This window comes from Oryzias latipes, chromosome 15 (assembly GCF_002234675.1).
Source record: "Oryzias latipes chromosome 15, ASM223467v1".
NCBI lineage: Eukaryota > Metazoa > Chordata > Actinopteri > Beloniformes > Adrianichthyidae > Oryzias > Oryzias latipes.
Window position 1 is genome coordinate 10295735 of NC_019873.2, and position 15438 is coordinate 10311172.

General features: G+C 30.9%; 24 non-coding genes across 24 annotated transcripts; all 24 read right to left on the reverse strand.

The window, feature by feature from the left end:
• Positions 1-146: 146 nt before the first annotated feature.
• trnai-aau lies at positions 147-220 on the reverse strand. The gene has a single exon. It is a non-coding gene; the product is annotated as a tRNA-Ile (tRNA).
• Positions 221-503: 283 nt separating this feature from the next.
• On the reverse strand, positions 504-577 carry trnat-cgu. Its single transcript has one exon. It is a non-coding gene; the product is annotated as a tRNA-Thr (tRNA).
• A 288-nt stretch (positions 578-865) lies between these two features.
• Positions 866-939, reverse strand: trnat-cgu. Its single transcript has one exon. It is a non-coding gene; the product is annotated as a tRNA-Thr (tRNA).
• A 284-nt stretch (positions 940-1223) lies between these two features.
• Positions 1224-1297, reverse strand: trnat-agu. Its single transcript has one exon. It is a non-coding gene; the product is annotated as a tRNA-Thr (tRNA).
• A 281-nt stretch (positions 1298-1578) lies between these two features.
• trnat-agu lies at positions 1579-1652 on the reverse strand. Its single transcript has one exon. It is a non-coding gene; the product is annotated as a tRNA-Thr (tRNA).
• A 290-nt stretch (positions 1653-1942) lies between these two features.
• Positions 1943-2016, reverse strand: trnat-agu. Its single transcript has one exon. It is a non-coding gene; the product is annotated as a tRNA-Thr (tRNA).
• Positions 2017-2301: 285 nt separating this feature from the next.
• On the reverse strand, positions 2302-2375 carry trnat-agu. Its single transcript has one exon. It is a non-coding gene; the product is annotated as a tRNA-Thr (tRNA).
• Positions 2376-3371: 996 nt separating this feature from the next.
• trnat-agu lies at positions 3372-3445 on the reverse strand. Its single transcript has one exon. It is a non-coding gene; the product is annotated as a tRNA-Thr (tRNA).
• Positions 3446-3729: 284 nt separating this feature from the next.
• Positions 3730-3803, reverse strand: trnat-agu. The gene has a single exon. It is a non-coding gene; the product is annotated as a tRNA-Thr (tRNA).
• Positions 3804-4084: 281 nt separating this feature from the next.
• Positions 4085-4158, reverse strand: trnat-agu. Its single transcript has one exon. It is a non-coding gene; the product is annotated as a tRNA-Thr (tRNA).
• A 641-nt stretch (positions 4159-4799) lies between these two features.
• On the reverse strand, positions 4800-4873 carry trnat-cgu. Its single transcript has one exon. It is a non-coding gene; the product is annotated as a tRNA-Thr (tRNA).
• Positions 4874-6253: 1380 nt separating this feature from the next.
• On the reverse strand, positions 6254-6327 carry trnat-agu. Its single transcript has one exon. It is a non-coding gene; the product is annotated as a tRNA-Thr (tRNA).
• A 1003-nt stretch (positions 6328-7330) lies between these two features.
• Positions 7331-7404, reverse strand: trnat-cgu. The gene has a single exon. It is a non-coding gene; the product is annotated as a tRNA-Thr (tRNA).
• A 280-nt stretch (positions 7405-7684) lies between these two features.
• On the reverse strand, positions 7685-7758 carry trnat-cgu. The gene has a single exon. It is a non-coding gene; the product is annotated as a tRNA-Thr (tRNA).
• A 1735-nt stretch (positions 7759-9493) lies between these two features.
• trnat-agu lies at positions 9494-9567 on the reverse strand. The gene has a single exon. It is a non-coding gene; the product is annotated as a tRNA-Thr (tRNA).
• A 1005-nt stretch (positions 9568-10572) lies between these two features.
• Positions 10573-10646, reverse strand: trnat-cgu. Its single transcript has one exon. It is a non-coding gene; the product is annotated as a tRNA-Thr (tRNA).
• A 280-nt stretch (positions 10647-10926) lies between these two features.
• On the reverse strand, positions 10927-11000 carry trnat-cgu. The gene has a single exon. It is a non-coding gene; the product is annotated as a tRNA-Thr (tRNA).
• A 285-nt stretch (positions 11001-11285) lies between these two features.
• Positions 11286-11359, reverse strand: trnat-agu. Its single transcript has one exon. It is a non-coding gene; the product is annotated as a tRNA-Thr (tRNA).
• A 281-nt stretch (positions 11360-11640) lies between these two features.
• Positions 11641-11714, reverse strand: trnat-agu. Its single transcript has one exon. It is a non-coding gene; the product is annotated as a tRNA-Thr (tRNA).
• Positions 11715-12003: 289 nt separating this feature from the next.
• On the reverse strand, positions 12004-12077 carry trnat-agu. Its single transcript has one exon. It is a non-coding gene; the product is annotated as a tRNA-Thr (tRNA).
• A 285-nt stretch (positions 12078-12362) lies between these two features.
• trnat-agu lies at positions 12363-12436 on the reverse strand. Its single transcript has one exon. It is a non-coding gene; the product is annotated as a tRNA-Thr (tRNA).
• Positions 12437-13793: 1357 nt separating this feature from the next.
• trnat-agu lies at positions 13794-13867 on the reverse strand. The gene has a single exon. It is a non-coding gene; the product is annotated as a tRNA-Thr (tRNA).
• Positions 13868-14148: 281 nt separating this feature from the next.
• Positions 14149-14222, reverse strand: trnat-cgu. Its single transcript has one exon. It is a non-coding gene; the product is annotated as a tRNA-Thr (tRNA).
• Positions 14223-15236: 1014 nt separating this feature from the next.
• trnat-agu lies at positions 15237-15310 on the reverse strand. The gene has a single exon. It is a non-coding gene; the product is annotated as a tRNA-Thr (tRNA).
• Positions 15311-15438: the final 128 nt, after the last annotated feature.

The window sequence follows — 15438 nt, forward strand, 5'->3', positions numbered from 1 at the left end:
TTTTTGAAAAAAATTAAAGTAAACAAAAAATAAAAATAAAATAATCAATGATTTTCCATTATTGGAATTTTCTCTACCAGGATGATGTTTTTATCAGACTTTGATATGAACCAACATACTGGTGCATATGTTATACTTTTCTTAAGAGGCACTGCTGGGATTTGGACCCAGGATTTTCTGTTTATTAGACAGGCGCTTTAACCAACTAAGCCACAGCGCCTGCTAATTATGATGTAAATGGTCTTTCACAATCATTGAACAGATCAAATGATTTAAGTTTTTTTCTTTGGTATACGTTCATTTTAAGGTAAATCTGCCTGTTTTCTAATGTTTTTTGGAATGTCTTATTAATCTTTTTTTTTTTAATTAAAGTAAGCAAAAAAAAAAAAAAAAAGAAAGAATCATTGATTTTCCATTATTGGAATTTTTTCTACCAGGATAATGTTCTTATCAGAATTCAATATTGACTGATGTGCTGGTATATATGTGACACTTTTTTTATGAGGCACTGCTGGGATTTGGACCCAGGATCTCCTGTTTACGAGACAGGCGCTTTAACCAACTAAGCCACAGCGCCTGCTAATTATGATGTAAATGGTTTTTCACAATCGTTGAATACATCAAATGATTTTAAAAAAATTTCTGTGGTATACGTTCATTTTAAGGCAAATCTGCCTGTTTTCTATTGTTTTTTGGAATGTTTTATTAATCTTTTAGAAAAAAATAAAGTAAGCAAAAAAAAAAAAAGAAAGAAAGAAATAAAGAATGATTTTCCATTATTGGAATTTTTTCTACCAGGATGATGTTTTTATCAGACTTTGATATGGACCAACATACTGGTGCATATGTGATACTTTTTTTTAAGAGGCACTGCTGGGATTTGGACCCAGGATCTCCTGTTTACGAGACAGGCGCTTTAACCAACTAAGCCACAGCGCCTGCTAATTATTATGTAAATGGTTTTTCACAATCGTTGAATACATGAAATGATTTTACATTTTTTTTCTTTGGTATACGTTCATTTTAAGGTAAATTTGCCTGTTTTCTAATGTTTTTTGGAATGTCTTATTAATCTTTTTGAAAAAATTAAAGTAAGCAAAAAAAAAAAAAATAAGAAATAATCATTGATTTTCCAATATTGGAACTTTCTATACCAGGATAAGGTTCTTATCAGACTTCAATATTGACTGATGTGCTGGTATTTATGTGATACTTTTTTTATGAGGCACTGCTGGGATTTGGACCCAGGATCTCCTGTTTACTAGACAGGCGCTTTAACCAACTAAGCCACAGCGCCTGCTAATTATGATGTAAATTGTTTTTCACAATCGTTGAATACATCAAATGATTTTAAATTTTTTATCTTTGGTATAGGTTCATTTTAAGGCAAATCTGCCTGTTTTCTAATGTTTTTTGGAATGTCTTATTAATATTGTTGAAAAAATTAAAGTAAGCAAAAAATAAAAATAAAGTTATCAATGATTTTCTGTTATTGGAATTTTTCTCTACCAGGATGATGTTTTTATCAGACTTTGATATGGACCAACATAGTGGTGCATATGTGATACTTTTCTTAAGAGGCACTGCTGGGATTTGGACCCAGGATCTCCTGTTTACTAGACAGGCGCTTTAACCAACTAAGCCACAGCGCCTGCTAATTATGATGTAAATGGTTTTTCACAATCGTTGAATACATCAAATGATTTTACATTTTTTTTCTTTGGTATACGTTCATTTTCAGGTAAATCTGCCTGTTTTCTAATGTTTTTTTGGAATGTCTTACTAATCTTTTAGAAAAAAATAAAGTAAGCAAAAAAAAAAAAAGAAAGAAAGAAATATATGAATGATTTTCCATTATTGGAATTTTTTCTACCAGGATGATGTTTTTATCAGACTTTGATATGGACCAACATACTGGTGCATATGTGATACTTTTTTTAAGAGGCACTGCTGGGATTTGGACCCAGGATCTCCTGTTTACTAGACAGGCGCTTTAACCAACTAAGCCACAGCGCCTGCTAATTATGATGTAAATGGTTTTTCACAATCGTTGAATACATGAAATGATTTTACATTTTTTTTCTTTGGTATACGTTCATTTTAAGGTAAATCTGCCTGTTTTCTAATGTTTTTTGGAATGTCTTATCAATCTTTTTGAAAAAATTAAAGTAAGCAAAAAAAAAAAAAAATAAGAAATAATCATTGATTTTCCAATATTGGAATTTTCTATACCAGGATAATGTTCTTATCAGACTTCAATATTGACTGATGTGCTGGTATTTATGTGACACTTTTTTTATGAGGCACTGCTGGGATTTGGACCCAGGATCTCCTGTTTACTAGACAGGCGCTTTAACCAACTAAGCCACAGCGCCTGCTAATTATGATGTAAATGGTTTTTCACAATCGTTGAATACATCAAATGATTTTAAATTTTTTATCTTTGGTATACGTTCATTTTATGGCAAATCTGCCTGTTTTCTAATGTTTTTTGGAATGTCTTATTAATATTGTTGAAAAAATTAAAGTAAGCAAAAAATAAAAATAAAGTAATTAATGATTTTCCATTATTGGAATTTTTCTCTACCAGGATGATGTTTTTAATCAGACTTTGATATGGACCAACATACTGGTGCATATGTGATACTTTTCTTAAGAGGCACTGCTGGGATTTGGACCCAGGATCTCCTGTTTACTAGACAGGCGCTTTACCTAAGCCACAGCGCCTGCTAATTATGATGTAAATGGTTTTTCACAATCGTTGAATACATCAAATGATTTTACATTTTTTTTCTTTGGTATACGTTCATTTTAAGGTAAATCTGCCTGTTTTCTAATGTTTTTTGGAATGTCTTATTAATATTGTTGAAAAAATTTAAGTAAGCAAAAAATAAATTAAAAAATAATTAGAAATAATCATTGATTTTCCAATATTGGAATTTTCTCTACCAGGATGATGTTTTTATCAGACTTTGATATGGACGAACATACTGGTGCATATGTGATACTTTTCTTAATAGGCACTGCTGGGATTTGGACCCAGGATCTCCTGTTTACTAGACAGGCACTTTAACCAACTAAGCCACAGCGCCTGCTAATTGTGATGTAAATGGTCTTTCACAATCGTTGAATACATCATATGATTTTAAATTTTTTTCTTTGGTATACGTTCATTTTAAGGCAAATCTGTCTGTTTTCTAATGTTTTTTGGAATGTCTTATTAATATTGTTGAAAAAATTAAAGTAAGCAAAAAATAAAAATAAAGTTATCAATGATTTTCCATTATTGGAATTTTCTCTACCAGGATGATGTTTTTATCAGACTTTGATATGGACCAACATACTGGTGCATATGTGATACTTTTCATAAGAGGCACTGCTGGGATTTGGACCCAGGATCTCCTGTTTACTAGACAGGCGCTTTAACCAACTAAGCCACAGCGCCTGCTAATTATGATGTAAATGGTTTTTCACAATCGTTGAATACATCAAATGATTTACATTTTTTTTCTTTGGTATACGTTCATTTTAAGGTAAATCTGCCTGTTTTCTAATGTTTTTTGGAATGTCTTATTAATCTTTTTGAAAAAATTAAAGTAAGCAAAAAAAATAAAAAATAAGAAATAATCATTGATTTTCCAATATTGGAATTTTCTATACCAGGATAATGTTCTTATCAGACTTCAATATTGACTGATGTGCTGGTATTTATGTGATACTTTTTTTATGAGGCACTGCTGGGATTTGGACCCAGGATCTCCTGTTTACTAGACAGGCGCTTTAACCAACTAAGCCACAGCGCCTGCTAATTATGATGTAAATGGTCTTTCACAATCGTTGAATACATCAAATGATTTTATTTTTTTTTCTGTGGTATACGTTCATTTTAAGGCAAATCTGCCTGTTTTCTATTGTTTTTTGGAATGTCTTATTAATCTTTTTGAAAAAATTAAAGTAAGCAAAAAATAAAAAATAAATTAATCAATGATTTTACATTATTGGAATTTTCTCTACCAGGATGATGTTTTTAATCACACTTTGATATGGACCAACATACTGGTGCAAATGTGATACTTTTCGTGAGAGGCACTGCTGGGATTTGGACCCAGGATCTCCTGTTTACTAGACAGGCGCTTTAACCAACTAAGCCACAGCGCCTGCTAATTATGATGTAAATGGTTTTTCACAATCGTTGAATACATCAAATGATTTTAAGTTTTTTTCTTTGGTATACGTTCATTTTAAGGTAAATCTGCCTGTTTTCTAATGTTTTTTGGAATGTCTTATTAATCTTTTTGAAAAAATTAAAGTAAGCAAAAAAAATAAAAAATAATTAGAAATAATCATTGAATTTCCAATATTGGAATTTTCTATACCAGGATAATGTTCTTATCAGACTTCAATATTGACTGATGTGCTGGTATTTATGTGATACTTTTTTTATGAGGCACTGCTGGGATTTGGACCCAGGATCTCCTGTTTACTAGACAGGTGCTTTAACCAACTAAGCCACAGCGCCTGCTAATTATGATGTAAATGGTTTTTCACAATCGTTGAATACATCAAATGATTTTAAATTTTTTATCTTTGGTATACGTTCATTTTAAGGCAAATCTGCCTGTTTTCTAATGTTTTTTGGAATGTCTTATTTATATTGTTGAAAAAATTAAAGTAAGCAAAAAATAAAAATAAAGTAATTAATGATTTTCCATTATTGGAATTTTCTCTACCAGGATGATGTTTTTATCAGACTTTGATATGGACCAACATACTGGTGCATATGTGATACTTTTCTTAAGAGGCACTGCTGGGATTTGAACCCAGGATCTCCTGTTTACGAGACAGGCGCTTTAACCAACTATGCCACAGCGCCTGTTAATTATGATGTAAATGGTTATTCACAATAGATGAATACATCAAATGATTTTAAATTTTTTATCTTTGGTATACGTTCATTTTAAGGCAAATCTGTCTGTTTTCTAATGTTTTTTGTAATGTCTTATTAATCTTTTTTTAAAAATGAAAGAAAGCAAAAAAGAAAAAACATAATAAGAAATAATCAAGGATTTCCCATTATTGGAATTTCCTCTACCAGAATAATGTTCTTATCAGACTTCAATATTGTCTGATATGCTGGTACATATGTGATACTTTTCTTAAGAGGCACTGCTGGGATTTGGACCCAGGATCTCCTGTTTACTAGACAGGCGCTTTAACCAACTAAGCCACAGAGCCTGCTCATTATGATGTAAATGGTTTTTCACAATCGTTGAATACATGAAATGATTTTAAGTTTTTTTCTTTGGTATAGGTTCATTTTAAGGTAAATCTGCATGTTTTCTAATGTTTTTTGGAATGTTTTATTAATCCTTTTTTGAAAAAATTAAAGTAAGCAAAAAATAAATAAAAAAAATAATTAGAAATAATCAAGGATTTTCCATTATTGGAATTTTTCACTACCAGCATGATGTTTTTATCAGACTTTGATATGGACCAACATACTGGTGCACATGTGATACTTTTCTTAAGAGTCACTGCTGGGATTTGGACCCAGGATCTCCTGTTTACTAGACAGGCGCTTTAACCAACTAAGCCACAGCGCCTGCTAATTATGATGTAAATGGTTTTTCACAATCGTTGAATACATCAAATGATTTTAAATTTTTTATCTTTGGTATACGTTCATTTTAAGGTAAATCTGCCTGTTTTTTTAATGTTTTTTGGAATGTCTTATTAATCTTTTTGAAAAAATTAAAGTAAGCAAAAAAAATAAAAAATAAGAAATAATCATTGATTTTCCAATATTGGAATTTTCTATACCAGGATAATGTTCTTATCAGACTTCAATATTGACTGATGTGCTGGTATTTATGTGATACTTTTTTTAAGAGGCACTGCTGGGATTTGGACCCAGAATCTCCTGTTTACTAGACAGGCGCTTTAACCATCTAAGCCACAGCGCCTGCTAATTATGATGTAAATGGTTTTTCACAATCGTTGAATACATCAAATGATTTTAAATTTTTTTTCTTTGGTATAGGTTCATTTAAGGTAAATCTGCCTGTTTTCTAATGTTTTTTGGAATGTCTTATTAATATTGTTGAAAAAATTAAAGTAAGCAAAAAATAAAAATAAAAATAATTAGAAATTATCAATGATTTTCCATTATTGGAATTTTCTCTACCAGGATGATGTTTTTATCAGACTCTGTTATGGACAAACATACTGGTGTATATGTGATACTTTTCTTAAGAGGCACTGCTGGGATTTGGACCCAGGATCTCCTGTTTACTAGACAGGCGCTTTAACCAACTAAGCCACAGTGCCTGCTAATTGTGATGTAAATGGTTTTTCACAATCGTTGAATACATTAAATGATTTTAAGTTTTTTTCTTTGGTGTACGTTCATTTTAAGATAAAACTGCCTGTTTTTTAATATTTTTTTGGAATGTCTTATTAATCTTTTAAAAAAAATTAAAGTAAGCAAAAAATAAATAAAAAAATAATTAGAAATAATCAAGGATTTTCCATTATTGGAATTTTCTCTACCAGGATGATGTTTTTATCAGACTTTGATATGGACCAACATACTGGTGCATTTGTGATACTTTTTTTAAGAGGCTCTGCTGGGATTTGGACCCAGGATCTCCTGTTTACTAGACAGGCGCTTTAACCAACTAAGCCACAGCGCCTGATAATTGTGATGTAAATGGTTTTTCAAAATCGTTGAATACATCAAATGATTTTAAAAAAATTTCTGTGGTATACGTTCATTTTCAGGCAAATCTGCCTGTTTTCTATTGTTTTTTGGAATGTCTTATTAATCTTTTTGAAAAAATTAAAGTAAACAAAAAATAAAAATAAAATAATCAATGATTTTCCATTATTGGAATTTTCTCTACCAGGATGATGTTTTTATCAGACTTTGATATGAACCAACATACTGGTGCATATGTTATACTTTTCTTAAGAGGCACTGCTGGGATTTGGACCCAGGATTTTCTGTTTACTAGACAGGCGCTTTAACCAACTAAGCCACAGCGCCTGCTAATTATGATGTAAATGGTCTTTCACAATCATTGAACAGATCAAATGATTTTAAGTTTTTTTCTTTGGTATACGTTCATTTTAAGGTAAATCTGCCTGTTTTCTAATGTTTTTTGGAATGTCTTATTAATCTTTTTTTTTTAATTAAAGTAAGCAAAAAAAAAAAAAAAAAAAGAAAGAATCATTGATTTTCCATTATTGGAATTTTCTCTACCAGGATAATGTTCTTATCAGACTTCAATATTGACTGATGTGCTGGTATATATGTGACACTTTTTTTATGAGGCACTGCTGGGATTTGGACCCAGGATCTCCTGTTTACGAGACAGGCGCTTTAACCAACTAAGCCACAGCGCCTGCTAATTATGATGTAAATGGTTTTTCACAATCGTTGAATACATCAAATGATTTTAAAAAAATTTCTGTGGTATACGTTCATTTTAAGGCAAATCTGCCTGTTTTCTATTGTTTTTTGGAATGTTTTATTAATCTTTTAGAAAAAAATAAAGTAAGCAAAAAAAAAAAAAGAAAGAAAGAATGATTTTCCATTATTGGAATTTTTTCTACCAGGATGATGTTTTTATCAGACTTTGATATGGACCAACATACTGGTGCATATGTGATACTTTTTTTTAAGAGGCACTGCTGGGATTTGGACCCAGGATCTCCTGTTTACGAGACAGGCGCTTTAACCAACTAAGCCACAGCGCCTGCTAATTATTATGTAAATGGTTTTTCACAATCGTTGAATACATGAAATGATTTTACATTTTTTTTCTTTGGTATACGTTCATTTTAAGGTAAATTTGCCTGTTTTCTAATGTTTTTTGGAATGTCTTATTAATCTTTTTGAAAAAATTAAAGTAAGCAAAAAAAAAAATAAATAAGAAATAATCATTGATTTTCCAATATTGGAACTTTCTATACCAGGATAAGGTTCTTATCAGACTTCAATATTGACTGATGTGCTGGTATTTATGTGATACTTTTTTTATGAGGCACTGCTGGGATTTGGACCCAGGATCTTCTGTTTACTAGACAGGCGCTTTAACCAACTAAGCCACAGCGCCTGCTAATTATGATGTAAATTGTTTTTCACAATCGTTGAATACATCAAATGATTTTAAATTTTTTATCTTTGGTATAGGTTCATTTTAAGGCAAATCTGCCTGTTTTCTAATGTTTTTTGGAATGTCTTATTAATATTGTTGAAAAAATTAAAGTAAGCAAAAAATAAAAATAAAGTTATCAATGATTTTCTGTTATTGGAATTTTTCTCTACCAGGATGATGTTTTTATCAGACTTTGATATGGACCAACATAGTGGTGCATATGTGATACTTTTCTTAAGAGGCACTGCTGGGATTTGGACCCAGGATCTCCTGTTTACTAGACAGGCGCTTTAACCATCTAAGCCACAGCGCCTGCTAATTATGATGTAAATGGTTTTTCACAATCGTTGAATACATCAAATGATTTTAAATTTTTTTTTCTTTGGTATAGGTTCATTTTAAGGTAAATCTGCATGTTTTCTAATGTTTTTTGGAATGTTTTATTAATCCTTTTTTGAAAAAATTAAAGTAAGCAAAAAATAAATAAAAAAAATAATTAGAAATAATCAAGGATTTTCCATTATTGGAATTTTTCACTACCAGCATGATGTTTTTATCAGACTTTGATATGGACCAACATACTGGTGCACATGTGATACTTTTCTTAAGAGTCACTGCTGGGATTTGGACCCAGGATCTCCTGTTTACTAGACAGGCGCTTTAACCAACTAAGCCACAGCGCCTGCTAATTATGATGTAAATGGTTTTTCACAATCGTTGAATACATCAAATGATTTTAAATTTTTTATCTTTGGTATACGTTCATTTTAAGGTAAATCTGCCTGTTTTTTTAATGTTTTTTGGAATGTCTTATTAATCTTTTTGAAAAAATTAAAGTAAGCAAAAAAAATAAAAAATAAGAAATAATCATTGATTTTCCAATATTGGAATTTTCTATACCAGGATAATGTTCTTATCAGACTTCAATATTGACTGATGTGCTGGTATTTATGTGATACTTTTTTTAAGAGGCACTGCTGGGATTTGGACCCAGAATCTCCTGTTTACTAGACAGGCGCTTTAACCATCTAAGCCACAGCGCCTGCTAATTATGATGTAAATGGTTTTTCACAATCGTTGAATACATCAAATGATTTTAAATTTTTTTTCTTTGGTATAGGTTCATTTAAGGTAAATCTGCCTGTTTTCTAATGTTTTTTGGAATGTCTTATTAATATTGTTGAAAAAATTAAAGTAAGCAAAAAATAAAAAATAAAAATAATTAGAAATTATCAATGATTTTCCATTATTGGAATTTTCTCTACCAGGATGATGTTTTTATCAGACTCTGTTATGGACAAACATACTGGTGTATATGTGATACTTTTCTTAAGAGGCACTGCTGGGATTTGGACCCAGGATCTCCTGTTTACTAGACAGGCGCTTTAACCAACTAAGCCACAGTGCCTGCTAATTGTGATGTAAATGGTTTTTCACAATCGTTGAATACATTAAATGATTTTAAGTTTTTTTCTTTGGTGTACGTTCATTTTAAGATAAAACTGCCTGTTTTTTAATATTTTTTTGGAATGTCTTATTAATCTTTTAAAAAAAATTAAAGTAAGCAAAAAATAAATAAAAAAAATAATTAGAAATAATCAAGGATTTTCCATTATTGGAATTTTCTCTACCAGGATGATGTTTTTATCAGACTTTGATATGGACCAACATACTGGTGCATTTGTGATACTTTTTTTAAGAGGCTCTGCTGGGATTTGGACCCAGGATCTCCTGTTTACTAGACAGGCGCTTTAACCAACTAAGCCACAGCGCCTGATAATTGTGATGTAAATGGTTTTTCAAAATCGTTGAATACATCAAATGATTTTAAAAAAATTTCTGTGGTATACGTTCATTTTCAGGCAAATCTGCCTGTTTTCTATTGTTTTTTGGAATGTCTTATTAATCTTTTTGAAAAAATTAAAGTAAACAAAAAATAAAAATAAAATAATCAATGATTTTCCATTATTGGAATTTTCTCTACCAGGATGATGTTTTTATCAGACTTTGATATGAACCAACATACTGGTGCATATGTTATACTTTTCTTAAGAGGCACTGCTGGGATTTGGACCCAGGATTTTCTGTTTACTAGACAGGCGCTTTAACCAACTAAGCCACAGCGCCTGCTAATTATGATGTAAATGGTCTTTCACAATCATTGAACAGATCAAATGATTTTAAGTTTTTTTCTTTGGTATACGTTCATTTTAAGGTAAATCTGCCTGTTTTCTAATGTTTTTTGGAATGTCTTATTAATCTTTTTTTTTTTAATTAAAGTAAGCAAAAAAAAAAAAAAAAAAAGAAAGAATCATTGATTTTCCATTATTGGAATTTTCTCTACCAGGATAATGTTCTTATCAGACTTCAATATTGACTGATGTGCTGGTATATATGTGACACTTTTTTTATGAGGCACTGCTGGGATTTGGACCCAGGATCTCCTGTTTACGAGACAGGCGCTTTAACCAACTAAGCCACAGCGCCTGCTAATTATGATGTAAATGGTTTTTCACAATCGTTGAATACATCAAATTATTTTAAAAAAATTTCTGTGGTATACGTTCATTTTAAGGCAAATCTGCCTGTTTTCTATTGTTTTTTGGAATGTTTTATTAATCTTTTAGAAAAAAATAAAGTAAGCAAAAAAAAAAAAAGAAAGAAAGAATGATTTTCCATTATTGGAATTTTTTCTACCAGGATGATGTTTTTATCAGACTTTGATATGGACCAACATACTGGTGCATATGTGATACTTTTTTTTAAGAGGCACTGCTGGGATTTGGACCCAGGATCTCCTGTTTACGAGACAGGCGCTTTAACCAACTAAGCCACAGCGCCTGCTAATTATTATGTAAATGGTTTTTCACAATCGTTGAATACATGAAATGATTTTACATTTTTTTTCTTTGGTATACGTTCATTTTAAGGTAAATTTGCCTGTTTTCTAATGTTTTTTGGAATGTCTTATTAATCTTTTTGAAAAAATTAAAGTAAGCAAAAAAAAAAATAAATAAGAAATAATCATTGATTTTCCAATATTGGAACTTTCTATACCAGGATAAGGTTCTTATCAGACTTCAATATTGACTGATGTGCTGGTATTTATGTGATACTTTTTTTATGAGGCACTGCTGGGATTTGGACCCAGGATCTCCTGTTTACTAGACAGGCGCTTTAACCAACTAAGCCACAGCGCCTGCTAATTATGATGTAAATTGTTTTTCACAATCGTTGAATACATCAAATGATTTTAAATTTTTTATCTTTGGTATAGGTTCATTTTAAGGCAAATCTGCCTGTTTTCTAATGTTTTTTGGAATGTCTTATTAATATTGTTGAAAAAATTAAAGTAAGCAAAAAATAAAAATAAAGTTATCAATGATTTTCTGTTATTGGAATTTTTCTCTACCAGGATGATGTTTTTATCAGACTTTGATATGGACCAACATAGTGGTGCATATGTGATACTTTTCTTAAGAGGCACTGCTGGGATTTGGACCCAGGATCTCCTGTTTACTAGACAGGCGCTTTAACCAACTAAGCCACAGCGCCTGCTAATTATGATGTAAATGGTTTTTCACAATCGTTGAATACATCAAATGATTTTACATTTTTTTTCTTTGGTATACGTTCATTTTCAGGTAAATCTGCCTGTTTTCTAATGTTTTTTTGGAATGTCTTACTAATCTTTTAGAATAAATAAAGTAAGCAAAAAAAAAAAAAGAAAGAAAGAAATATATGAATGATTTTCCATTATTGGAATTTTTTCTACCAGGATGATGTTTTTATCAGACTTTGATATGGACCAACATACTGGTGCATATGTGATAATTTTTTTAAGAGGCACTGCTGGGATTTGGACCCAGGATCTCCTGTTTACTAGACAGGCGCTTTAACCAACTAAGCCACAGCGCCTGCTAATTATGATGTAAATGGTTTTTCACAATCGTTGAATACATGAAATGATTTTACATTTTTTTTCTTTGGTATACGTTCATTTTAAGGTAAATCTGCCTGTTTTCTAATGTTTTTTGGAATGTCTTATCAATCTTTTTGAAAAAATTAAAGTAAGCAAAAAAAATAAAAAATAAGAAATAATCATTGATTTTCCAATATTGGAATTTTCTATACCAGGATAATGTTCTTATCAGACTTCAATATTGACTGATGTGCTGGTATTTATGTGATACTTTTTTTATGAGGCACTGCTGGGATTTGGACCCAGGATCTCCTGTTTACTAGACAGGCGCTTTAACCAACTAAGCCACAGCGCCTGCTAATCATGATGTAAATGGTTTTTCACAATCGTTGAATACATCAAATGATTTTAAATTTTTTATCTTTGGTATACGTTCATTTTATGGCAAATCTGCCTGTTTTCTAATGTTTTTTGGAATGTCTTATTAATATTGTTGAAAAAATTAAAGTAAGCAAAAAATAAAAATAAAGTAATTAATGATTTTCCATTATTGGAATTTTTCTCTACCAGGATGATGTTTTTAATCAGACTTTGATATGGACCAACATACTGGTGCATATGTGATACTTTTCTTAAGAGGCACTGCTGGGATTTGGACCCAGGATCTCCTGTTTACTAGACAGGCGCTTTACTAAGCCACAGCGCCTGCTAATTATGATGTAAATGGTTTTTCACAATCGTTGAATACATCAAATGATTTTACATTTTTTTTCTTTGGTATACGTTCATTTTAAGGTAAATCTGCCTGTTTTCTAATGTTTTTTGGAATGTCTTATTAATATTGTTGAAAAAATTTATGTAAGCAAAAAATAAATTAAAAAAATAATTAGAAATAATCATTGATTTTCCAATATTGGAATTTTCTCTACCAGGATGATGTTTTTATCAGACTTTGATATGGACCAACATACTGGTGCATATGTGATACTTTTCTTAATAGGCACTGCTGGGATTTGGACCCAGGATCTCCTGTTTACTAGACAGGCAACTAAGCCACAGCGCCTGCTAATTATACTGTAAATGGTTTTTCACAATCGTTGAATACATCAAATGATTTTAAGTTTTTTTCTTTGGTATAGGTACATTTTCAGGTAAATCTGCCTAGTTTCTAATGTTTTTTTGGAATGTCTTACTAATCTGTTAGAAAAAATTAAAGTAAGCAAAAAAAAAAAAAAAAGAAAGAAATAATGAATGATTTTCCATTATTGGAATTTTCTCTACCAGGATGATGTTTTTATCAGACTTTGATATGGACCAACATACTGGCGCATATGTGATACTTTTCTTAAGAGGCACTGCTGGGATTTGGACCCAGGATATCCTGTTTACTAGACAGGCGCTTTAACCAACTAAGCCACAGCGCCTGCTAATTATGATGTAAATGGTTTTTCACAATCGTTGAATACATCAAATGATTTTACATTTTTTTTCTTTGGTATACGTTCATTTTCAGGTAAATCTGCCTGTTTTCTAATGTTTTTTGGAATGTCTTATTAATCTTTTTGAAAAAATTAAAGTAAGCAAAAAAAATAAAAAATAATTAGAAATAATCATTGATTTTCCAATATTGGAATTTTCTATACCAGGATAATGTTCTTATCAGATTTCAATATTGACTGATGTGCTGGTATTTATGTGATACTTTTTTTATGAGGCACTGCTGGGATTTGGACCCAGGATCTCCTGTTTACTAGACAGGCGCTTTAACCAACTAAGCCACAGCGCCTGCTAATTATGATGTAAATGGTTTTTCACAATCGTTGAATACATCAAATGATTTTAAATTTTTTATCTTTGGTATACGTTCATTTTAAGGCAAATCTGCCTGTTTTCTAATGTTTTTTGGAATGTCTTATTTATATTGTTGAAAAAATTAAAGTAAGCAAAAAATAAAAATAAAGTAATTAATGATTTTCCATTATTGGAATTTTTCTCTACCAGGATGATGTTTTTATCAGACTTTGATATGGACCAACATACTGGTGCATATGTGATACTTTTCTTAAGAGGCACTGCTGGGATTTGAACCCAGGATCTCCTGTTTACGAGACAGGCGCTTTAACCAACTATGCCACAGCGCCTGTTAATTATGATGTAAATGGTTATTCACAATCGTTGAATACATCAAATGATTTTAAATTTTTTATCTTTGGTATACGTTCATTTTAAGGCAAATCTGTCTGTTTTCTAATGTTTTTTGTAATGTCTTATTAATCTTTTTTTAAAAATGAAAGAAAGCAAAAAAGAAAAAACATAATAAGAAATAATCAAGGATTTCCCATTATTGGAATTTCCTCTACCAGAATAATGTTCTTATCAGACTTCAATATTGTCTGATATGCTGGTACATATGTGATACTTTTCTTAAGAGGCACTGCTGGGATTTGGACCCAGGATCTCCTGTTTACTAGACAGGCGCTTTAACCAACTAAGCCACAGAGCCTGCTCATTATGATGTAAATGGTTTTTCACAATCGTTGAATACATGAAATGATTTTAAGTTTTTTTCTTTGGTATAGGTTCATTTTAAGGTAAATCTGCGTGTTTTCTAATGTTTTTTGGAATGTCTTATTAATCCTTTTTTGAAAAAATTAAAGTAAGCAAAAAATAAATAAAAAAATAATTAGAAATAATCAATGATTTTCCATTATTGGAATTTTTCACTACCAGCATGATGTTTTTATCAGACTTTGATATGGACCAACATACTGGTGCACATGTGATACTTTTCTTAAGAGTCACTGCTGGGATTTGGACCCAGGATCTCCTGTTTACTAGACAGGCGCTTCTACCAACTAAGCCACAGCGCCTGCTAATTATTATGTAAATGGTTTTTCACAATCGTTGAATACATCAAATGATTTTACATTTTTTTTCTTTGGTATACGTTCATTTTAAGGTAAATCTGCCTGTTTTCTAATGTTTTTTGGAATGTCTTATTAATCTTTTTGAAAAAATTAAAGTAAGCAAAAAAAATAAAAAATAAGAAATAATCATTGATTTTCCAATATTGGAATTTTCTATACCAGGATAATGTTCTTATCAGACTTCAATATTGACTGATGTGCTGGTATTTATGTGATACTTTTTTTAAGAGGCACTGCTGGGATTTGGACCCAGGATCTCCTGTTTACTAGACAGGCGCTTTAACCAACTAAGCCACAGCGCCTGCTAATTGTGATGTAAATGGTTTTTCACAATCGTTGAATACATTAAATGATTTTAAGTTTTTTTCTTTGGTGTACGTTCATTTTAAGATAAAACTGCCTGTTTTTTAATATTTTTTTGGAATGTCTT